At 42.9% G+C, this 24,285-nt stretch overlaps 1 protein-coding gene across 6 annotated transcripts in view; it reads left to right on the top strand.

The window, feature by feature from the left end:
- The window catches only part of TIAM2 (TIAM Rac1 associated GEF 2), a 237,449-nt gene that overhangs the window by 62,024 nt on the left and 151,140 nt on the right, over positions 1-24,285 (top strand). The window contains exon 2 of one of the 6 annotated variants that reach the window (XM_043457336.1): positions 12,058-12,204. The exons of 4 other annotated variants lie outside the window; for them this stretch is intronic. The gene's annotated coding sequence lies outside the window, so the exon portion shown is untranslated. Of the gene's footprint in view, positions 1-12,057; positions 12,205-16,280; positions 16,465-24,285 lie in introns of those variants that run through there. One more of the 6 variants, XM_043457337.1, reaches the window with a different exon arrangement.

The following is a 24,285-nucleotide window of genomic DNA, read 5'->3' on the forward strand; positions in this document are numbered from 1 at the left end:
CTGTCCGTTGTGATGAGAGAGATTGTTGGAGCAGATCACGCACAGAGAAGAAAAGAGCACATGAATGAACAAGGCTGCGAGGAAAAAAGTGGGACCCAGACGGGAGGAGGAAGAAGTAGGAGAAGGGAGGATGTGAGCACAGATGAGTTTGGGATAAGGGGGTCAGAAAACAGCACCGTGAGGCGGGGTCAGAGGCGGGAACCAGAGCCGCAAGGGAGCCTGGAAGGCCCGCACGTCTCTGGGAAGGTAGCGTGAGGGCTGTGGGAGACTTTGGCTGTATTGCTCCGGAGTATTTTTACAAGGTGATATAAATGGTGCAAACAAGCGTGGGGCATGCTTGAACAGAAGCGCTCTTGAAATGCTCCATCCACTCATTGAGAGAGCCCCCGGCGCCTTGTTTGCGCCCCAGACACACCTGTGAACTCCAGACGGGGTCTTTTATCACCTTGACCTCGGAGACCCTGGCCTTGGAGGCCAGGGGTGCTTTTCTGTTCGGGGAACCCAGAGAGAGGTTTCCAGGGTGGAGTCTGGGAAGGGAGTGCGTTTTCAGGAAGTTCATTTCATACCTAGATTTTGTCGAACTCTTAAAAAAGAAATCAAAAAGATAATGGGAAATGGCTTTGTTTAGTCTGTGTGTTTCTCTGATTTACACCTACTTCAGTTGCCAAGCTTGCTCATTAGCGACGAGTCATTAGTGCCATAATTACTGTTAGATTTGTCTGTGGCTGGAAAGTTCGTCTGACTTTACTTGCAGCTGAGTCTTGGCATGTCTGTTGTGTTGGCAGCAGCTAACCTGGTTCTGAGTGTACGTTTTAACCGCCTGTTCTAACCTTCAGTTTTATAATTGGTGCACTGATCAGAATAGTTCTCATTTGAAGCAATAATTGTCCTTAAAAAACAACATGAATTTAAAAAATCTGGTATAAACATATGTTTGGAAAGGAAGTTTAAAAGATTGATTTCAGGACAAACAAGATACTTTCATTTCAGCTTTTTTCATAAATTACAAAAAAGTCTGGTTTGTCAGAAAATTATGTGGTAGTTGTAGGAAAATATTTGTTTTATATATATATCATGATAAGAGAAATGACACTATGATGAGTGTTTGATTTAGGCAAAAGCTAAGTTGTTTTTTAAACTGTGGTGTTGGAGAAGACTCTTGAGAGTCCCTTGGACTGCAAGGAGATCCAACCAGTCCATCCTAAAGGAGATCAGTCCTGGGTGTTCAATGGTAGGACTGATGCTGAAGCTGAAACTCCAGTACTTTGGCCACCTGATTCAAAGAAGCGACTCAATTGGAAAAGACCCTGATGCTGGGAAAGATTGAAGGCTGGAGGAGAAGGGGACAACAGAGGATGAGATGGTTGGATGGCATCACCGATGTGATGGACATGAGTTTGAGCAAGCTCCGGGAGTTGGTGATAGACAGGGAAGCCTGGTGTGCTGCAGTCCATGGGGTCGCATAGATTTGGACACGATTGAGTGACTGAACTGAAGTTGTTTTTGGTAGTTTTAGTAATTTTACACTTTCTCAACATACTGCTTCATTCTCTGTAACTGAAGCAAATGGTCTCCAGTGGAGAATAAGAAAACTGGGGATTTTGGATTCAAAGACACAGCTTGGACGGAAGACCCCAGCGAGGGTACAAATACACAAGCAGAAGCGAGAGCTGTCTAGAGGCTCGGTGCCCCCTGGAGGAGACCTCGTCGGGACCCCTCTAATGGTCCTGATGATGGAGCACGTGTTATGTGCTGGTTTGCTATTTTTCATCTTTTTACCAATTCAAGTTAGGTTTTATTCTCCACATTTATTTTACTCGGGGAAGGAAAGCATCTCAGGAACTTGCCCAAGGGCAGAAATGCAGTGTTGGTAACCAGTAAGCCAGGAAGGAGACCAGAGTCCACTTGGTTCCAAAGCACATGCTCTTTCTACTAAACCACTGTTTCCTGGATGTCTCCTGGCAAGGTGTTCTTGGCCCAGAATGCCCTCTTTTCAGCGATGGGTCTTTTCGATCAGATGTTTTCTGAAATTTTACCTCTTTCAGAGACTTTCACAAAGCGATTTAAAATGAGGTGGCAGTTTCCCCCCTACTGTTCTATTTAAAGGTGTAGTTCTCACAGCTTATTTAGCAGTTGCCGCCATGGAAAGTGGATTTAGTTTTTTACCTTGTTACCTGTGGCTCCCGTGGGAGGAAGGAGAGATAGGTGGGACGAGGGGAGGAGGTGTGTGGGGGAAGATTAGTGCTCCTCTACATGAAAAACTAAGATGCACACAGATGCAGGATGTGGTTTAAACCCCTCTGTCTATTATGGTGACTTGTACCATTAAAAATAATACCGGTGATTGACTTATGTTACAAGACAATATTTCACATTAACATGCCATTTGCAGTGATACACAAGCTACTTGATTTATTGATTAGTCATGGATAGAACTTTTACATACTCTGTCTCCTGACTCCGCTAAACTCATTTAAACTTGCTAAACAGATTTTAAATTTTTGAAGGATTATGGAATTGATTGTGTGATATGCAACATGGGGCTGTCTCTATTCTCCATGATCTGCCTAGCCACAAATTCTATGACAAAAGTCAATCTTAGGAAAATAGTCTATAAGTTTAGTTAAGTGAAGGACTATGTTTGTTGGCTCTTATAAATTTAGTATCTGTCAGAATAGAGTCGAGACTATCCTGATATTACTTCAAATTCATTTCAATCTTCTGTACCTTTTATGGTATAATGAAAATGGGTTGTTACCATGACATTGGCATCCAAAGTACTGAAACTTTAAGGAGATACTGTTTACACTTAGAAAGTTCAGTTGATAAGAATACAGTATATTTATCAAGATACTACTCTGAAGCTTGCATTCAAAGAGGGAGAGAGAACACAAAAATGGTAAAATGATGGTACTTGGAGAAACTGGGTATCTGGATGAGGGGTGTGTGGGAGTTCTTTAACTATTCTTACAACTTTTTTTTGGTGTTTTTGGCCATGCTGGATCTTAGTTCTTCAATCAAGGATCGAATTTGCAAATTTGAGAAAAATCATTGTGTAAGGAGACAGAAAATTTTGGGTTGCTAATGAATGAACCCGTTAGAGAGAAAATGGTGGAGAATTGAGCTTGTATGGCTGTAAAAGTCAATCAGAATGAACTGTGTTCTTCCAGTGTCTTTATTTCACCAATTATTGAGTCAAACAATCTTTTGGATTTTCCCTGTATGCCCTGACTAGTTCTGATGGAGCTCCATGTTACTGCTTTCCTGGGTCCTGGGACTTCAGAGATTTTGTTCATACCTGCCTTTCCCTATATCTCAGTCCTGCCCTTTTCTGAAATTTTCATGACTCTTCCATTTCTTTGCACTTTAACGACAGTGTCAAGATACCATCCCCTCACCTCTTGATCGGCTTTCATTTTCTTTTAATATACTTTTTGTTATAGAACAGTTTTAGATTTACAGAATTGTTGCAAAGATGGTATAGAGAGTTCCTGTATATCTCACACCCATTTTCAACACTTTTCACTATTATGGTGTATTTTTTTTTTTTTATAACTAAAGAAACAATATTGATACATTGCTGACACCACTCCCCCCAGTCAGAGTTCCTATTTTTCCCTAATGTCCTTTTTCTATTTTAGGATCCCACACAGGATCCCACTTTACGTTTCTGTCATCACATCTCATTAGCCTCCTCTTAGCTGTGACAGTTTTTCTGACTTGACTTGTTTTCAATGGCCTTGACAGTTTTGAGGAGTACTAGTCAGATGCGTTATAAAATGGTTCTTAATTTTCTGATTAGATTGGGTTAATGTGTTTTGGAGAAGAAGATTACAGAGATAAGAGGCCATAATTATCACATGCTATTGTACGTACTATCAATATGACTTTTCACTGTTGTTGTTAACCTTGGCCATCTGGCTTGAAGGAGTATTTGGCAGGTTTCTCCACTGGAAAGTTACTCCTTTTCTCTCTCTCTTTTCAAACTATACTCTACGGAAGAAAGTCATTTTACACAGCCCTCCTTCAAGAGTGGGAGTTATGCTCCACTTCCTTGGGGTCAAAGGATCTACATAAATTCTTTTAATTCTGCATGGGAGAGTGTCTGTTTTCTTACATTTACTTATTCATTCAATCATTTATATCAGGATGGATTCATGGATATTTATTTCATACTTTGGGTTATAATCCAATACTACTTTATTTTGTTGCTTAAATTGTTCCAGATGTGGCCGTTGGAAACGCTTTTAGCAGGCTCTTATATCCCTATGGCACACCCTCATCATGGTGAATTTTCCTTGTACCAGATCTAGAATTGGCCATTTCTCTAAGAAGCCCTGGTTTCTTGGCATTAGAAATCAAGATCTGGATGCTAGGTGTACGTACAGCTACTGGGGTACTATTACTTCTTTGTATGTATTTTAAAGTATACGTTCTGTTCCTCCAACTGGATTAGTTTTTCAACTTGTCCCATTTCAGACCAGCTAAGATAGAATTTCTGAGTGTAGGACTTGGGTATTAATATATTGTTAAAATTCCCCAGGTGATTTTAATGTGTAGCCAGGGCTTCCCTGGTGGCTCAGAGGTTAAAGCGTCTGCCTCCAATGCGGGAGACCCGGGTTTGATCCCTGGGTTGGGAAGATCCCCTGGAGAAGGAAATGGTAACCCACTCCAGTATTCTTGCCTGGAGAATCCCATGGACAGAGGAGCCTGGTAGGCTACAGTCCATGGGGTCGCAAAGAGTCGGACACGACTGAGCGACTTCACTTTCACTTTTCACTTTTCAGAGAAGCAATTCTAGCCTGTAAAACCCTTGAAGATAAAGGCTGTTAATATGTGAAATAGATATTGCATAAATGTTTATTAGTGTTAATAAGTAATTATTAACTTTGGTTCAGTGCAGTCACTCAGTCGTGTCAACTCTTTGTGACCCCATGGACTGCAGCATGCTAGGCTTCCCTGTCCATCACCAACTCCCAGAGCTTGCTTAAACTCATGTCTATCGAGTCTGTGATGCCATCCAACCGTCTGATCCTCTGTTGTCCCCTTCTCCTCCTGCCTTCAGTCTTTCCCAGCATCAGGGTCTTTTCCAATGAGTCATTCCTTTGCATCAGGTGGTCAAAGTCTTGGAGTTTCAGCGTTAGCATCAGTCCTTCCAATGAATATTCAGGAGTGATTTCCTTTAGGATGGACTGGTTTGATTTCCTTGCAGTCCACAGGACTCTCAAGAGTCTCCTCCAACATCGTAGTTCAAAAGCATCGATTTTCGGCTTTCAGCTTTCTTTGTGGTTCAACTCTCACATCTATACATGACTACTGGAAAAACCATAACTTAGAAAATAATTAAATATATTCTAATTAATAAATAATCATGTGGGAAAAAAATCACCTAGGCACTATACAGATCCTTGAAATAAAAGTCTTAGTCATTGACATTGATAAAAGAGACAGCAGTTGATATTGTTATTGAAAACATACTATATGCAAGCACTAAGCTAATCACCGTATGTATACGATTTCATTAAGTCCTCAAACAATTTATTGTCCTAGTTCTATTTTACCAGTGTGCACAACCACTCCAATAGTTTTGCCTAGAGAATGGCTAACCACTCCAGTATTTTTGCCTGGAGAATCCATGGACAGATGATCCTGGATGGTTACAGTTCATGGGGTTGCAAAAAGTCAGACACAACTGAGCGACTTTTGTTTCCAAGTCCAAGCTCTCTCTTCTCGCCCCCAAAGAGGCCAATGAATCTGAGAGACAATGAGTTGAGTCAAGGAAGAGACTTCATTCGGGGAACTGGCTGACTGAGAAGATGATGGCAGGCGAACACCTCAAAATAACCATCTTCTCAGGGTCTGGATGCCAGGTTCCTTTACAGATCAGAGATGGGGGGCAGGGGAGGTGAAGAAGCTAAGGCTATTAATCTTGCAAACATCTCCTAGAATGGCAAGCCTCAGGTAGGGGATGTGTTAATTTCTTCCTGCCATCTACAGTGGACAGGTTTCTGAACAAAGGCGCTTTAGTTTAACAGTCGGGCAGAGGGGCAGGATTCTCTGAGGCTGGCCCTTGTGTATGATCATAATAGCAAAAGCAACGAAAAACAAGTCAAACAGTTCCAACATGGAGTCAGAACTGGCTTCTTCTCTGCAACACAAACTCACACACTCACATGCAAAAAGGAAAGGAAGAAGATATTTCAGGCAGCCATGCTCTGAAATTAACATTGATACAGTACTATAGTTAAACGAGAGACATTTTTCCACTGATACTTGTTTTCTGTTCCAAGATCCAGTTCCTGATTGCACCTTCCATTTAGTTGTCATGTTTCTTACTGTTCCCCAGTCTATGACTATTTCTTGGGTTTTCCTTGTTTTTTTGTGACCTTGACATTTTTGGTGAGTAATGCCCAGGAATCTCATGGAACCTCCCTCATTTTGTGTTGGCCTTATTTTTTTTTTTTCATATTAGACTGAGGTCATGGATTTGGGGCAGAATAGCATAAAGGTGATGCTCCCTTTTCTTTGCGTCATTTTAGGGACACATGATGTCAGTGTGACTTATACTTTGATCACTTGGTTAAAGCCATGTCAGCCAGCTTTCTCCTTAGCGTAATAACTACTTTTTACTTTCTGTATTCTGTTAGAAGCAAGTAATCATGTCCAGCTTCTGTCAAGGGGAGGGGATTTAGCTCCACCTTCTGGAGGGAGGAGCATCAAGTAATTTGTTGTCATATCTGAAACTTAGCACAGTGTTTAATAAATTTGGGGTGATATACTTTGAGGCATTGCAAAATACCTGTTTCTCTATAGCTTCCCTTACTGCCCACTGCTTTTAGTATTTGAGCGGTATGACTGTGCGGTACTGTTGATGATTTTCCGTATCCCTCATTCTTGCAATTCTTTTGTCAGGAAGATTTGTTCCTTCTCTGTTTGTTTATTCAGTTACTATATCAGTATGGACTCATAGTCATTTACTTTATTCTTTGGGTTTTAACTGAATACTGTCATTATTATACTGTTAAAATTGTTCCAGATATGGTGACTGAGAACTCTTTCAGCTTGGCTCCTGTTCCCTTTTGGCGTTCTGGCACTATAGGGTGTGGTAGGTTCATCTGCACCGTTCCCTACTCAGCTCAGAGTTAGCCTTTAGTTGAGAATGGCATTTGGAAACCAGTACCTGGGTACTAAGTGCGCTGGTTGCTACTGGAATGTCACTACTATTCTTAGGCATTCTCAATGAACAGAGCTAGGAAATAATTGCTTATGTACTAATCCATGTAGATATCTATATTTCTTTGTCTTAAACATGAGTTCATACTGATATCACAGAATCTATACACATCTGTATTTGTTTTCATATCTATTTACCTGTTTATGTATGTCTATAATCCAGAAATACAAGGTTCATTTTATTCTTTTCCCTTTTCTTCTTCCTAGTTTCTTTTTCTGACAGTGAAAATCCTGGCTTCCCTTATTCACAGTTTATTTGAGAATCTGTTCAGTCCTGGTGTATGTATAGTTGCAGAATTGCCAACTGGTGCTCCTGAGGGCAACAGATTTACCAATCACAATACAGTGTTTAGTGTTTGTGTATGTTTTAAAAATCTCTCCATTAGCTTATAATGTCAGGTGGAATACTAGGCTCCAAAGTTACTTAGATCAGCTCCTTTCCCACACCCACTGCTGTGAAGTTGTGTCGCCCATTGATTCCTTTCTTACAGTCTTCAAGTCATCCTGAGATCCACTGATACCCTGGTCGATTTTTTGTAAATATTGCATAAGAGTTTATTTCACTCTTTGTGGTATAGTTGTATGTGTGTATTTGAAGGTCATGCAGTCGTGTCCAACTCTTTGCGATGCCATGGACGGTAGCCTGCCAGGCTCCTCTGTCCATGGAGTTCTCCAGGCCAGAATATTCGAGTGGGTTGCCATTCCCTTTTCCAGGGGGTCTTCTCAACCCAGGGACTGAACCCGGGTCTCCTGCATTGGAGGCAGATTCTTTACCATCTGAGCCACCAGGGAAGCCCGGTGTAGTTGCCTGGGTTCTGACAAATGCATAGGGTCACATGTCCACCATCCCAGTGTCATAAAGAACAGTTCCATCATCCTAAAACTCTGTGTGGTCCCCTACTCCCTAGCAACATTTTATTCTCATTCCAGAATTTTCTGTTTTCTTGAATGTCATATAAATAGGGCTATAAAATATGCGGCTCTTTTCTTGGAGAGGGTCTGGCTTCTTTAACCACTGTTGAGTTTTCCAACTTTGCTGGCATATTGAATGCAGCACTTTAGCAGTATCATCTTTTAGGATTTGAAATAGCTTAGCTGGAATTCCATCACTTCCACTAGCCTTGTTTGTAGTAATGCTTCCTAAAGCCCATTTGACTTCACACTCCAAGGTGTCCAGATCTAGGTGAGTAACAACACTTACCTGGGTCATTAAGACTTTTTTGTATGGTTCTGTGTATTCTTGCCACTTCTTCTCTTCTGCTTCTGTTAGGTCCTTATCATTTCTGTCCTTTATTGTGCTCATCCTTGCATGAAATGTTCCCTTGATATCTCCAGTTTTGTTGAAGAGATGTCTAGTCTTTTCTATTGTTTTCCTCTGCTTCTTTCATTGTTCATTTAAGAAGGCCTGCTTACCTCTGCTCACTACTCTCTGAAACTCTGCCTTTGATTGGGTATATCTTTCCTTTTCTCCTTTGCCTTTCACCTCCCTTCTTTCCTCGGCTGTTTGTAAGGCCTCCTCAGACAACTACTTTGGTTTCTTTCATTTCTTTTTCTTTGGGATGGCTTTGGTCACCATATAAAGGGGATTATATGGCAGATATGTGTTTAGCTTTATAAGAAACTGTGAAACTGTTCCAAACTGACCACCACTTTGCATCCCTATGGCTCCGTACTCTCAACTAGCTTTTCTGTTATCAGTTAGTTTTACTTTTTGAAAATTTTAGCCACTTTCCTAGTATCCAGTGATATCTCCTGGTGGCTTTAATTTGCATCTCCTGAATGACTAATAGTGTTGAGCCTCTTCTCATGTGCTTATTTGCCATCTGCGTATCTTCTTTGGTGAGGTGTCTGTTCAGGTCTTTTTCTCATTTAAAAAACTGAACTGGGTTGTTTATTTTAGTGTTCGGTTTTGACAACTTTTTGTATATATTTTGGAGAAGAGTTCTTTATTGGATATGTGATCTGCAAATATTTCCTTCCACTCTGAGATTTGTAGCTATTTTTTTTCTTTTAAGAAAATAACTGGTTCAGATTTAGTGGCAAGGCAACATAATTTAATAAAGGGTAATGATTCAAGACTTAGAAATGTAGTAACAGGCTTTTTGCATCAAATTTAAGTGATACTTTGAATACTTTTTTTTTCTGCAGTCAACTAAAAAGCATTGTTTTAGCAGTTGATCATATTGTGGTTGACCTGTTTTCTGTTTGATTATACCACAGCTTTAATGTGATCCCGAGTATGGAGGGAGTGTGTGGGTGTGTGTGTGTGTATATGTGTATGGATGGGAACAATTGTATGTACATTTCTTGAAGTATTTCTTGATCTGGATGATAGTTACATGAGTATATACATATGTAAAATTGGTGGAAAGGTACACTTTTAAGATTTGTGCCCTTTATTGCATGCATGTTATAACTGAATAAAAATAAACAATATAGATGTGGATATAATGTGGAGAGGTCTTGGGTAAAAGGGATAAATGAAAGACAGTCAAAATCATGTAGAAACGGTGGCTTAAGACAGGCAGCAAAAATATTTATCTGGAATCCCACACAACTGTCCTTGGAAGATACAGAGAAGCTTAGAAGGAAAATAATAGACTAGCCTCATGTATAAAGGCTAGATATCCTACAGGTTGGAAGATGGATTGTTCTCTCTTGACACTGTGAATAAGTAGCTTAGTGTCCCGGGTGTAGGGTTTTAATAACGATCTAGAAATTTACCTGTACATTTTTTTTTTTTAATACTTCTTTTGTGTTGTGCCGATTTGGTAATTCTTAAGAGTTCCTTAAAAAAAAAAAAAAAGAGTTCCTTAGCCAGTGTGGGAATATTGATGACGTTGTGAGTGTTAGGATCACATAATGTGAGATATAGTCCCTTACTTTTAAGAACTAAACCTGAAACTTGTCTAGCTTTTATAGCCTTAAGACATGAAAATCACATAATTCAGAGGAAAGCATATCGTTTCACGAACATTGCTAAAACATTAAACCCAAAGTTTATGTATCTGGCTTGCCTATGTTCTAATTGTGAATTGTGACTATATTTTGGGCAGGGATTTGAAGAGCTGACCTCCTCAGAACTTTCCATTTGGCCTGGAACCAAATGTAGTATAAGAGCTGGCAGACACCACAGAGAAGCTCTGGTTCTGGAATTTTATTACTGAGTCGGGAGACTTTATTTCTTTGTTTCTCAATGGGGGCAAACTGCTTTTGAGTAACTCCAGGTGGAGGCTTGACAGGGTTCGAACATTAAAACTGAGTTCCATAATTATACTTCATGGCCAGTGTAATTAATAACTTGTGTGCTAGCGTATTGAAAGTAAACAAAACATTCTTCTTTTAGGTTCCTTACTTCTCCCCAGCTCTAGTTTCTATCATGGTGAAGATAAACATCTCATATTCCTTCCCTTCTCCCTCTTACACCCCCGACTTCTTCCCCTCTAACTCCTTTTCCTCCAACCCTCCCCTCTCCAGAGTCCAGTTCAGTTCGGTTCAGTTGTTCAGTCGTGTCTGACTCTTTGAGACCCCATGGACTGCAGCACGCTAGGCTTCCTGGTCCATTACCAACTCATGTCCATTGCCATGATGTGGCAGTGATGTTCCATGGCAGTGATGCCATCCAACCATCTCTACCTCTGTCATCCCCTTCTCCTCCTGCCTTCAGACTGGCAAAATTAATCTTGTTCATAGGCACACAATTGAACCATTTCTTTCTAATTCTTCTTATATTGCAACAATGCAAATTCTGCTACTACACATAACCCTGTGCAAATAATTGTTTATTTCCTTTCTCTTGCACTTTTGTAACCTTCTTATTTTCAAGGGAGAATAACCTTTGGGTTTTGTTTTTGTTTTTTTTTTTTTTTTGATAATACAAAAGCAGAACTTCCCTTTCACACGTTTAAGTGCAAATTTATATTTGAAGTTAAATAATGATCTAGTGCGAAGGAGGAACAGCTTCTTTCTTGGCGTGGTGACTCTGGCTTGAAATCTGGGCAGGAGCAGGCGCTAAGCGGATTTGGCAGCCGGTCAGGCTGCTAATTTGTGTTTATAACCTGGCCCCTAAGGCCAACCCAGTATGGGTGATTTGGAGACAAGTAACTGGATGTCTGTCTGACAGTCTTGCTGATCTCCTTTAGATGGGGGAGCATTGAACTTTGGAAACCCCAGCTGCTCTCTGAAGGGGTTCCAGAGTAATGAGCTATCTCATGCCATCCGTCATGGGTTCTGGGCTCTTCCCCTCGGGGCCCTTGGGAGGAGGTTGCCTCCCCCCTAACCTCAACCCCTGCCACCACTTTCAGCCTCACCGTGAAGATGCTACTCTGTCTCTAGTTGTGAGCTTCTCTGTCAGGCTCCTGTTTGCATCATGTTTTTTGGTATTTGTTGTTCATTGCTAACATCACATCAGACGTGAGACCATGAAGGCCTCGAACATGGGCAGACATCAAAGCTTTGCGGTGCTCCTAGTCCCTGCCAGGGCCTGGAGGTTTGCCTCCCCCGACGACGCCGTGTGCGCCTGTGCGGACTTAGAGGGGACGCACCAGGGATGCTCTGGGTGCACGGCCTTCAGTATTTGATGGGACTTCTGCATACTTCTGGTGTGTCTTTCCTGTTTGGCCCTGGGTTTCCTTTAGTTTTTATCCTTTGGAATAGACTTTGATTTCAGAAATGGGAAGCAAGCCCAGATTGTAACAATAGACTCAGAAAAAAATATTTGGTGAAAATCTTCTTTGCATACCTTCCTGAGGCCTAATGGTTACGCTGAAGTAGAACATTTTTTGGTTAGTTCTTTACCAGTATTTCCATTTATGATCTCCCCAGCCTGCTGGAGCTGCAGAGCTCTCAGAAAAGGACCCCCGCCATGTCTTAGGGTGCAGCTGCCACACCAGACGACTCCAGTTAGCCGGGCCAGTGGAAAACCCAGTTGGACTGTGGGAACTCACTGGAGGGTCTAGACTTGGCACAGAGGTTAGTTTCTGCCTTGTGTAACATCTTGATGTCAAAGTTCACATTGTCAGTTGTGCTTAGAGACCCCTGGCTGTCCCACGCTGGGATTTTAAAGCTCCCAGGCTCTTGCGGCTGGGGTGGATATCCTGTTGCCCACAGTGTTGACCTTGGTAACTCACCCTCCTTCACTGTTTCACCCTCCCTACTCCATCTCATTCCTTCCTCCTGAGTGACCTCCGTGATGACCCAGCTCTACCCAAGTCCTTCTCTTAGGCTCTGTTTCCGGAACACCAAACTAAGATAGTGGCAAGCCTTGTTAGTCCCTGCCTTCCTTTGAGTTTAGAGTGAAGTACAAGAGAGATACATTGATTAATCATGTAAGTAAAAATATACTATCTCAGCTGTGAAAACTTCTTTGAGGGACGAAGTACTTAATTCATTGCAAGGTGGGCCTGCCCTTAGCCTTGAGGATCAGGAAAGGTAGTAATTAGGCTGGGTGTGGAGTTGGGAATAGAAGAGATCCCTGCACTTCAAGCAAAAGAGTGGGGCGTGCAAAGGCCCTGAGGTAGGAGGCAGTGTGGCCGCAGTGTAAGGAGTGAGGACAGTGAGGCTGACGAGATGGGTGAGGGTCACCCTTGTAAGACTTTGCAGATCCTACTGAGGATCTTGGTCTTCATCCAAGAGCAGGGGGAAGGCTCCAAAGGGGTTTTAAAGGTAGATTCAGGGAAGCCAGTGGGGACGTTATTGCATTAGCCTAGAAGAGAGCTGGCATTGTGGACTGAATGGGAGCAGAGATGGAGGGAGGTGGATGCCCTGGGAAAATACTGAGGAGGAACCATCAGCAGGCCTTGGAGGGGAGCCGGAGGTGAAGGAGTATTGAGCTCTGATTGCCTCGTGGAGGTGGCGGGTAGGCTTTGTGGAGCCTGGAAGATAGGTCTGTGTTGGGTGCTTGATATACCCTGACCACCTAATCACCCCAGCCCTGTGAGGTAGGAGCTCTCAGTTCTGATTAAGAAGGTGGGGGAGGCAAGCTGTGAATCCAGGACTGCCCTTCCTTGGAGAGCACGTGTTCTCTTCTACTGACTTTGCAGTTGCAAGCTACTCTGTTTTGGTTCCATTTTCCCCTTTAGGAAATTTTGTGAGTGAGAAGAATCTGCCTAGTATCTTGCTATCCTTTATAGCCACTTTTAAGCTATTAGTAAACATTATAGCCTGATTTTCTATTGTTTGATTCAAGTTCAGAGAACTAGAGCTCCGTTCAGTTCAGTTGCTCAGTCATGTCAGACTCTTTGCAACCCCATGGACTGTAGCACTCCAGGCTTCCCTGTCCATCACCAACTCCTGGAGGTTACTCAAACTCATGTCCATTGAGTCAGTGATGCCATCCACCTATCTCATCCTCTGTTGTCCCCTTCTCTTCCTGCCTTCAATCTTTCCCATCATCAGGGTCTTTTCCAGTGGGTTAGCTCTTTGCATCAGGTGGCCAAAGTATTAGAGTTGCAGCTTCAGCATCAGTCCTTCCAATGAATATTCAGGTCTGATTTCCTTTAGCATTGACTGGTTGGATCTCCTTGCAGTTCAAGGGACGCTCAAGTCTTCTCCAACACCACAGTTCAAAAGCATCAATTCTTCAGCGTTCAGCTTTCTTGATAGTCCAACTCTCACATCCATACACGGCTATTGGAAAAACCATAGCTTTGACTAGACGGACCTTTGGTCGGCAAAGTAATGTCTCTGCTTTTAATATGCTGTCTAGGTTGGTCATGGCTTTTCTTCCAAGGGGCAAGCGTCTTTTAATTTCATGGCTGCAGTCACCATTTGTAGTGATTTTGGAGCCCAAGAAAATAAAGTCTCTCACTGTTTCCATTTTTTCCCCATCTATTTGCCATGAAATGATGAGACTGGATGCCATGATCTTAGTTTTCTGAATGTTGAATTTTAAGCTAACTTTTTCACTCTCCTTTTTAACTTTCATCAAGAGGCTCTTTAGTTCCTCTTCACTTTCTGCCATTAGGGTGGTACCATCTGCATATCTGAGGTTATTGATATTTCTCCTGGAAACCTTGATTCCAGCTTGAGCTTCATCCGGCCCAGCGTTTCTCATGATATACTCTGCATATGAGTTAAATAAGCAGGGTGATAGTATACAGCCTTGATGTACTCCTTTCCCAATTTGGAACCAGTCCATGTCTAGTTCTAACTGTTGCTTCTTGACCTGAATACAGATTTCTCAGGAGGCAGGTCAGATGGTCTGTTACACCCATCTCTTGAAGAATTTTCCACAGTTTGTTGTGATCCACACAGTCAAAGTCTTTGGCATAATCAATAAAGCAGAAGTAGATGCTCCATTCACTGGAAAATAATCATGGTGCAGTTTGGGGGAAATGGTTATCAACGATTCTGTAAATTAGCATATATTTGCATATAATCTTTGTAACCACCTGTGCCTGTTTGAAGTTTAGACACAAAAAGAAAATAAGAAATGTACATAACAAAGAATTACATTGTAAAAGCATAGAAAGTGATTGACTTGTGTAGTTGTACACAGTAATTTTAGCATAGAAGAGACACCCTATTTTACATTAATCTTGTGTATAGCAGCTAAAATACATTAGAAAAATAAAACAGGTGCAGATGATTTGCTTTGTTATTGCTTCCCACTATGATTTAAGTAAAGAAAATCGAAACAGCAGAGACATTGAAGAAATTGTCTTGCTGTTTTTTAACTGCCCTGTGAGTTTTGCCACCAAATGCATTGTCTGGAGTTTGCTGTTTGGACAGTTCTTTCTTAAGTTGAAATTTGGCTTACTGTAGTTCTTTAAAAAAAAAAAAAAAAAAAAGCCTATACTGTGTAGTCAGTATTCATTGAAACATGTTTCTGGTAAGCATATTCTTCCTGACTTGAAGGCAGTGTCTCAGGAATTTCTTTAAGATGAGTTAAACAGGGACATGATAAATAACAAAGCAAAAGGTCTTAAAAACACTAGGGCAAATTGATTGTCTTACTCTTTTAAAGGGAAATTTATATTGGGATGATGATGTCCTGAGGTGGGGGTGGAGACTCAGGTCCCAAGAAAGCACCTTTATTTATGTGTCTTCACTATGGAGCTTTGTGGTTCAGCGTGGCCTTTGAAACGTGTAAGAAATATTTTCTGAACATGAGTTTATGTGTTATCGAAATGAATTGGGATGCCCTGGCTTCTCAGATAACTTTAGGGCATATCTGCATGGAATCTTCAAAAAGATGGGGAGGCCCTTGAGTCAGAAATAACTGGATTTATGGATGATAGGAAGAAAGTGGAAGCAGCATTTCAGAATGGATTTATACCTTAGGACAACTATCTGCTGGAATTTGACTGTTTATTAGTTTGTTCATTCAGCAAATACTCTTGTGTTCATGTTGCTGTTTTTTTTTAAGTAAGTCAGAATCCATGATTCTTTTTGCATTTTAAAATTTATTTATTGTTGGTTGTGCTGGGTCTTCCTCGATGGTTTTCTCTAGTCGTAGTGAGTGGGGGCTACTTTTCATTGTGAGGCTGGGGCTTCTCACTGTGGTGCCTTCCCTTGTTGCAGAGCACAGACTCTCAGCACACGGGCTTCAGTACTTGCAGTGTGGGGGCTCAGTAGATGTGGTGGACGGGCTTAGTTGCCCTGCGGCATGTGGGATCTTCCCAGACTCAGGATCGAACCCATGACCCTTGCATTGGCAGGAGGATTCTCATCCACTGGCCCACCAGGGAACCCCTCGTGTAGTGTTTACCATGCCCTGTGTTAGGTGATGCTGTGGAAAGAACAGACAGCTCAGAGTTTGTGCCCTGGTAGAACAGATAGGCATACGAGCAAAGAATTTGTGTAGTGTGGTAAGTGCTTAAACAGAGATTTGTACAATATGCAGTGATGCATCTGAAAGGAAAGACTTATTAGCCCTTGTCTGTGACGTTAGGGAAGACATCTCAGAAGAACCACGTAGGCAGATTTTGAGAAATGTGCTGAACAGTCGCAGGAGAGGGAAGCACTCTGGTTGCAGGAAAGGTGCTTAGGCATGGAGAATATAGGATGTCATGGGCCCTGAGGAGTCTGCATTGGCGACTGGCAGGACAGAAGCTGGAAGCATCAGTTGAATTTCGTGTGCTCAAAGAAGTTTGGGATTTTTAATTGTGATGGATGAAGCGTCACAGAATCTGATTTCTGTTTTAGAGTTTTCTTTTGACCACTGGAGAAGAGACTTGTGGATGGAGGAGGACTGGAGTATTCCTGTAGGAAACAGGAGGGTCGTCTGTGGTATGTATGAATGCAGAACAGCAGAGGAGAGGAAACACACAGGAAAGAGACACCGAGGAAGCAGAGGGTTTGCTGACGCCTGCACCTGCAACCTGAGGGCAAGACTAGGGTAGCTGGTGGGTTGAATCTGGTGAGACTGGCCTGCTCGAGGGGCTGTTATCTCGGCTTGGGCTCTGAGAACCAAGTAACTCGGGTGCAGCGCAGGGCTGGAGTCGTGAATAACTTTAGTTTGGGTCATCCTGAGTTTGAAGAAGCACATCCAGTAAGTCCCTCAGTGTGTCTGGAGCTGAGACGAGCCATCTCTTCCACTTAAACTGGAGAAGGAGACTTGGTGTTGATCTGTGAGAGTGGAAGCCATGACTTCCATGAGTTTGGAAGTCACCAGAAAGAATATCAAAGGTAATGAGATGAAGACTCAGCCTGGGGCTGAAGAACATCCAGGGGGGTGGGTGGAGGTGGAAGAGCTCAAGAAAGAGGCAGAGAATTGAGAGCAGGGGAGTCAAAGAATACAGCGGAGGATGGGGGTCCAGCAGAGTGTTTCTTACAGATTCCGTGGTAGGTAAATGAACAAAATCCATATTCCCTATTAGGAACTAAACCTTTTTGATACCACTCATAAAGTGATATTTGTTATGCCTAAAATCTGTCACTAAAGTTTGGAAATTTAAGGACTTTAGAAAGACCCTGTATTAGATTGTATTGTTATCCGTTTTCAGTTCTACATGGTCCTTTTCTGATTTCTGATTGACTCCTTTTATAGAAGGGCCTGAGACTATAGCCAAGTCCCACTGTGTAATTGTGATACACAAATCTTTCCATTCCAGTTTGGTTTCTGTAGGCGCTCTGTGTACTTAACCTGGATTCCTAAGAGCAAGAGGGTAAGGCTCAAGGTTACACCCAGTATGGCACCTGAGGAAAAATGAGAATTGAAGGGTCGCTGGTCTCTGCTTGGTAGTGAGCAGCCCTACCTCCTGATGATTAAAAAAGTCCATCTTAATTTCTACCTCAAAGGTAACCTTTTCCCACCTGCAGTCAACACCCTTGGCAGGATTCTGAATCTCCCCGCAGGGCATGCGTGGGAGTGCTTCCCAGCAAGTACTCGTCAGCACCTTTCATCTCCAGAGATGAAAGATTTTCAGGCATCAGTAATCCCTGCCAAGTCCTTTGGGGCTGGTAGGTAGAAAACGCAAAGTGATTTTGGACAGAGGAAGAGACTTATGGGTGTTTTCCCCAAAGCAACTTGTTAGTTGATCCACCTACAACCAAAATACTAATTTAATAGTCTGAAAGAAGACCCACTGCCGGTGCCATCCTGTATTGAGGAAGCCATCAAGATGCCAGGTCCTACGCAGATCTTATTCCTTCATGCCCCATCAACAGCTGGTATTATTATTGACTCTCTGATGTGGATTGAAGGGTTCTAACCGGAAGACAATGCCTAATGATAAACTTAGTCTTGAGCTCCTCTCTATAACAGAGTTAACTTACTTATAAAGTTAGTCTTTCGTAAAATAGTTAATGTCCCATGACTGTATAACATCTGGAAAAGGTTTAAGCATATCTGACTCAGCAGACAAGAGTTTGAGCAAACTCTGGGAGATGGTGAAGGACAGGGAAGCCTGGCGTGCTGCAGTCTATGGGGTTGCAAAAAGTTGGACACGACTTAGTGACTGAACAACAAAAAAAATCTTAAAAGTTGAGTCTGTTGATAAGTTTATTTAATGTTTTTTTTTTTCAAATTATTACCAATACATCTTTTTAGAATTTTTACATTTTTATTGAAATATAGTCAATTTACAATGTTATGTTTCAGATGTACATCAAAATGATTCAGTTATACATATATATACACACATATCTATTTTTTTAGATTCTTTTCCATTATATGTTATTACGAGATTTTGAGTGTAGTTCCCTGTGCTACACCGTAGGCTCTTGTTGGTATGATACACCTTTTCTTGTATGTTAAGTTCTTCCGAAGGGACTAAGGAGTTGGTGATGGGAAGCCTGGCGTACTGCAGTCCATGGGATCGCAAACAATCAGGCACGACTGAGTGACTGAACTGAAGGGAGTAAGACTGTTACTTCCTAAACTGTGATTGATGTACTTTTCTGCCTTGAGGACTGATCCCAGGGCTGGTTAAAATGTTATTAGAATCTTAGAGGATTGTCAGTAGACCTGGAGATGGATCCCCAGTGTCTACCTCATGAGCAGGGCCTTGGGGAGTTGGAGGATGGAGTGGGCATCTGGTAAAATGACAGAGATGCTTTGGATCTCAGTAGTCTAGACAAGGATGCTAGAGCAGGTGCAATTCTGGATGAGGACAGCAGGGTGCTGGCGGGATATGGAGCAGAACACACAGGATCGGGGATGTGATTCCAGCTCTTCCCAGATTGCTGTCTGCTCCTACTGGGGGAGGGAAGGAGTGGAAGGTAGTAAGGCAAGACTGAGTTGATAATGAACCTTCTGGCTCATTCATACAAAAGATTTTCAAGAGCACGCTGATGCATTAGAACCTCATCAAGGCCTGGTATAACAAAAAGATGAAAGGTAAGCTAAATAGAATATTGGCTTTTTTTTTTTTTCAGCTTTCTTTTGAATATTGGCTTTTTTGTGTCACTACATTAGAACTAAAAAAAAAAAAATCCAGAGACCAGATGTTGAAGAAAACCTCCATCTTTGTCTTTTTATTTTTGTTTCCTTGGGAGTTGAGACTATAATGATTCTACCTCTTCTTTCCTTTCCTAATGTCAATTGGAGTCCCTGGGGTTTCACGTGAAGTGAGAACAAGACTTGATAAAGGAATTTAGCATAAAATGATGGTGAAGGAGAGAATACAGATAATAGTTAGTGGGGCCAGAACAGGCAGGACACCTGAGGTGTTAGAAGTGAGGTGGAGAGCAAGGCTGGGCAGCAGCCAGCAGTTTAGGTTCCAGCCAGGAGGAGGTATGTTTTAAAAACTTTATTTTGGACTGGGCCAAGTCTGTGTTGCTTTGTGTGGGTCATCTCTAGTTGTGGTGAGCACTCTCTAGTTGCAATGCTCAGGCTTCTCTTTGCAGTAACTTTTCTTGTTGCGGAGCCCAGGCTCCAAAGCTCGGGCTCAGTAGTTATAACACAGGGGCTTAGTTGCCCTGAGGCATGTGGGATCTTCCCGGACCAGGGATTGAACCCGTGTCCCCTGCGTTGGCAGGCAGATTCTTAGCCACTGGACCACCAGGGAAGTCTTGGAAGGAGTTATTCATAGTAGTTGGGTTGAGGTCTGAGGCCTGGGCAGTGCAGTTCCTGTGGGTGGTCCAGGAGGTAGAAGGGGAATGGAACATTCATTATGGGCCCTGAAACTTTGATTCAAATTATATTCCTAGACTGTGTCTCTGAAAATGCGTTTCACATGGTGAAAATCCGTAAATGTGTATGTCACTATCCTCTGCCCAACCCTGCCCATGTATAGTCCTCTTCTAATTGACATTTTGGTTGTTCATCCTCATGAGAGAACAGGTAATAAGATACCTGTGGGAAATAATGTTGCTGATTCTATGCTGAAGTAATTAAAATTAAATGTCTGCAGTACCTCCAGTCTAAGGAAATTCTGTGATTATAGTTGTTTAGGGAGGTACAGATCGTTTAGAGCCAGTAACTGTAATTTGATGCTAATTGGACTCTGATTCTGTCCCGGGAGAGAAGGTGGAGCTTGATTGCTGAATGGTTGGCCATAAGAAGAGCAAAATTAGGAGAATAGCGTAGCTACGCCCTCAGTCACATCCACCTGCTGAAAATTTGAAATTCATATCCTTTCCCCAAATCCTTTTTATCTTGCATACCCAGAATTCACATTTAATAAATTTGCCATAATTTATGATCATTTCTCAACAATCCCCATAGTTAATTGTACATTGGGCCCGAAGGACCAGAAGTTGATTATTCTACAAACTCCTAATGTGTGCTGAGCTCCTTTTGTGGTGATGGGTAATTATTTCTAAAGAAGAGAAGCCCTGTAGGGCTCAGTCTTGCGCTAAACTCGGACACAGATCTACAATTGCCTGCCTGTTCAGAGGCTGCCTTGCTGGTCTGGGATTGGAGAAGGCCTCCGTGCCCTGATTATTTACTCTTGATTTTAGAATATTGTGAAAATAGTTTCAGAATATTACTGTTGATATTGAAACACAATAATTGCCCAGTCAAATTGTGCCAGTTTCTTAATTGACATTTTCCTTTTGATTTTTAATTTACCCACTTACTCAGTTCCTGGAAAGACACTTCTTTTTAAATGTTTTACAGTATTTGTTAGTAACGGACATGGAGGCCTGGCCTTGGTATTACTGAGTCATCTCGCTAGCCTTGCGCTTGGTAAAAATAATTCAAAGTTTTTTTTTTATTCACGCTGTTCCCTTGGACAAGTCTACATTTCTTTCTGTATCCTAGAAACTGGGACAAGAATTAGCATCTAGTATTTAACATTTATTGACTTGGATTTAGCCCCGTGTCAGGTAATTGAAAGATATACTTTATTACTTTGCTTTCGCAACAGTCCTGGGAGGAGGGCATCATCACCTCCATCTTGCATGCAGGGGGATCCCGTGTAGAGAGGTCGATAGATGACCCCAAGTCAGGGATTATGGAGGGGTTTGCTCCTCACTCCTCACCACATGCTCCAGGCTTCTTGTGAATGAACACCCTTGTATTTGACAAACACTTCAGGATTTCCCTGTGAATTTTCATCATCATGTGCTACAGTTAGTGTTCATTCCATCCTGGTGGATGGTGCTGGGCTAGTGCCGCTGGGTTGCTGGCTTGTGATGCCTGCCGCTGTCTCCTGACTAAAGGGCAAGTGGCAGCCTGGGCTTGGAGGGGCTCCATCCTCACCTGCCTCTCTGCCCACCTTCACGCCACGCTGTGCTTCATCACACTGGATGCTTCTCTGTGTCTTGTGTCTCTGGCCTCCCCGTCTCTCTGTCCTTCATCTGTGCTATCCCCCTTATGACAGTGCAGGGCCCCCCCCTGGTTCCACATCCAAGTCAGACAGTCCTTCAAGGCCGGGTCCCTAGGCAAGGCTGTCTTGCTTTACGCAGCCTGGCATCATGTCCTTCTCGTCCGAGCTGCTCCCCAGTGGTGTCTGGCGATGCTCTGGCGGGGGGGGGTGTCACCCCTGAGTGGTCTTCCTTGATCCCCACCTGCTCTCATCTGGGGATTCAGGGTCTGCCATTATCTTTGCAAACAGATGCTCTGCAACCTCCAAGCTTTTTTTTTTTGGAAGATCTATAGTTTGTTCTGTTGTAGAGGTTAATGTTTTTGGTTTTTTTTGGTTTGGTTTTGTTTTTGCCGTGCTTGTTTTCTTCTCCTTTTAAGCTGGAGTCAAACTCTTATCTTCCTGTAGTTTGGCTTGCTGATCTGAGTGGTGTTGCTGTGGAGAATGCCTGTTTTGGATAGATTTAATGGATTTTGGTTTTCTTCGGTGATTTTTCTTTTACTTTTTAAACTCAGGGAAGTTTCTGGCATTCTTCACAGTGTCGTCTTGCTCCCATCCCAGATGGCCAGGTTATCCTGCCTCTTTATATAATGTGTGAGGTCTTTGCTGTCTTTTCTCCCCTACTAACTCTAGGCCCTTGGATGGTGAATGGTGCCGGGTCTGATTCATCTTTGGTTCATTCATGGCACCCTGAATCACATGTTGTGGCTATTGGAACTTAACTGTTACTGAGATGAGTTCTTTGTCAGCTATAGTCGGTCCAGCCACAGTCATCCAGACGGCCTCTGTTCCACACTGTGTTAAGTTCCTTTTGTACGAGGTGATTGCCTGATTGTCTCAGTTTTCCGCAGACACCTAGGGTTGTGTCATAAATGGGGTGCGAGCCCGCCCTGATGCTGAATGTAACTTGTGGTGCACAGATGCCGTGGTTTTGGAGGTGATTAGGGCTTCCCTGAGAGCTCAGTTGGTAAGAATCCGCCTGCAATGTGGGAGACCTGGGTTTGATCCCTGGGTTGGGAAGATCCCCTGGAGAAGGGAAAGACTACCCACTCCAGTATTCTGACCCAGAAAATTCCATGGACAGCCCATGGGGTCACAAAGAGTTGGACCTGACTGAGCAACTTTTTCACTTTCAGGGCCTGTTACCTTGCAGTTATCTCTTGAAGAAAGTCACTCTCCACGTGACCATCAGGCAACTGGATGGGGGTCATCTCTTCGTCTAGAAGTCAAAATCTAGTGGTGGCTTTAAGACATGGATGCTAAGTCAGTTTCTGTTGCCTTAGCAAGGAGTGGCTGGGATGCTTGGTAGTGTCTTCCCATGAGCCACCCCTGTGGGCTTCCATAGCATCTGCCCCTCTGGACCATAATCATCTCCACACGGAGCGATGGCTGATGGCCTACTTGTTCACAGGCTGGTGAGACTATCCACAGGCTTTTGATCACCATCATGCTCCCAATACTTAGCGTGGTACCTTGAATACAAGTGAGGTTCATCAGATACTTCCTGAATTGAATTAACTTAATAAAGATCCTGCACGTAGGCATTCAAGGTATAATGTGCCAACTTTTGCATCCTTGAATTTTGTCCCTGGAAACATGAACTTTGTGGGAATCCTGGGGAACACTTATTCTAACCAGGGGCCAGATTGGCCGACAGGATCACCACCCTGGGGAATACAGTGACCCCAGAGGGATATGCCTTGTATTTCTTTTAGCTGTTTTTTGGTTTTGTTTGTTTGTTTTTGGTGTTTTACATGAGCTGTTTTATAAATAACAAGGGACTTGTGGTGACTTGGTTCATGGTAAGCATAAACATTGTGCTCCGTGGGTACAGAAGTCTGCCATTTGAGGAAGACTGACTGAAACTTCCTGTTTTCATTGTAATCAGCCATCCCTTTGTCAGAAGGATGGATTTTCTAACAAGCTATAGCTTCCTGGGCGGCAGTACCTGCTTCTTTTGTTAAGGGCAGCATCTGATTCCATGAGTTCTCTGGGAACAGTGTTAGTGTGAGTGAGAAGCTGGTGAAGACTGTCATTTAATGAAGGCCTCCAGCACACCCCTCCTCCCGCCTCGGATTGGGAGTCACAGAGGGGTTTGTTCATCATGGCTCTGAAGTCTCTGCGGACCCAAGAGATGCAGGTTAGAAATAATTCCCCTGTGGACGGAGATGCTGGTGGGCCCAGCCAGGTACAGACCTGGGTCACACAAGGAGTTCACAGAGGCGGGAGTTCCCTTCACTCCAGGACCCGTTCTGCCTCCTGGAACACCTCCCACGTGTTGTATTGTTTTAGCACAAACACCAGGCGGAGACTGATTTGATAAGCTGCCTCGCTGATAGAGAGCAAGGCTAAAGGAAACCCAGAGACTTGCAGACGTGCCTATAGTCAGAGAGGTGGTGGTTACAAAGGGGATTTAATTTGAAGAAGGCATGAGTTTTGGAGAGAAATTTTTCAGCGGGGGACTTCCCTAGTGATCTAGTGGTTAAGAATCCACCTGCCAATTCAGGGACCACAGGTTTGATCAGTAGTCTGGAAAGATCCCACGTGCCGCAGAGCAACTAAGCCCTTGCACCAAAGCTGTTGAGCCCACGCTACACAACAAGAGAAGCTGCCGCAATGAGAAGCCCACACGCTGCAACAAGAGAGTAGCCCCCGATCGCTGCAACTAGAGAAAGATCTTGTGCAGCAACGAAGACCCAGCACAGCCAAACATAAATAAATAAATAAAATTATATATATATCATAAATATAAATATGCATGTATGCATGCTAAATTGCTTCAGTCATGTCCAACTCTGCGTGACCCCATAGATGGCAGCTCACCAGGCTCCTCTGTCCACGGGATTCTCCAGGCAAG

The sequence above is a fragment of the Cervus canadensis genome, chromosome 33 (assembly GCF_019320065.1).
Source record: "Cervus canadensis isolate Bull #8, Minnesota chromosome 33, ASM1932006v1, whole genome shotgun sequence".
NCBI classification, from domain to species: domain Eukaryota; kingdom Metazoa; phylum Chordata; class Mammalia; order Artiodactyla; family Cervidae; genus Cervus; species Cervus canadensis.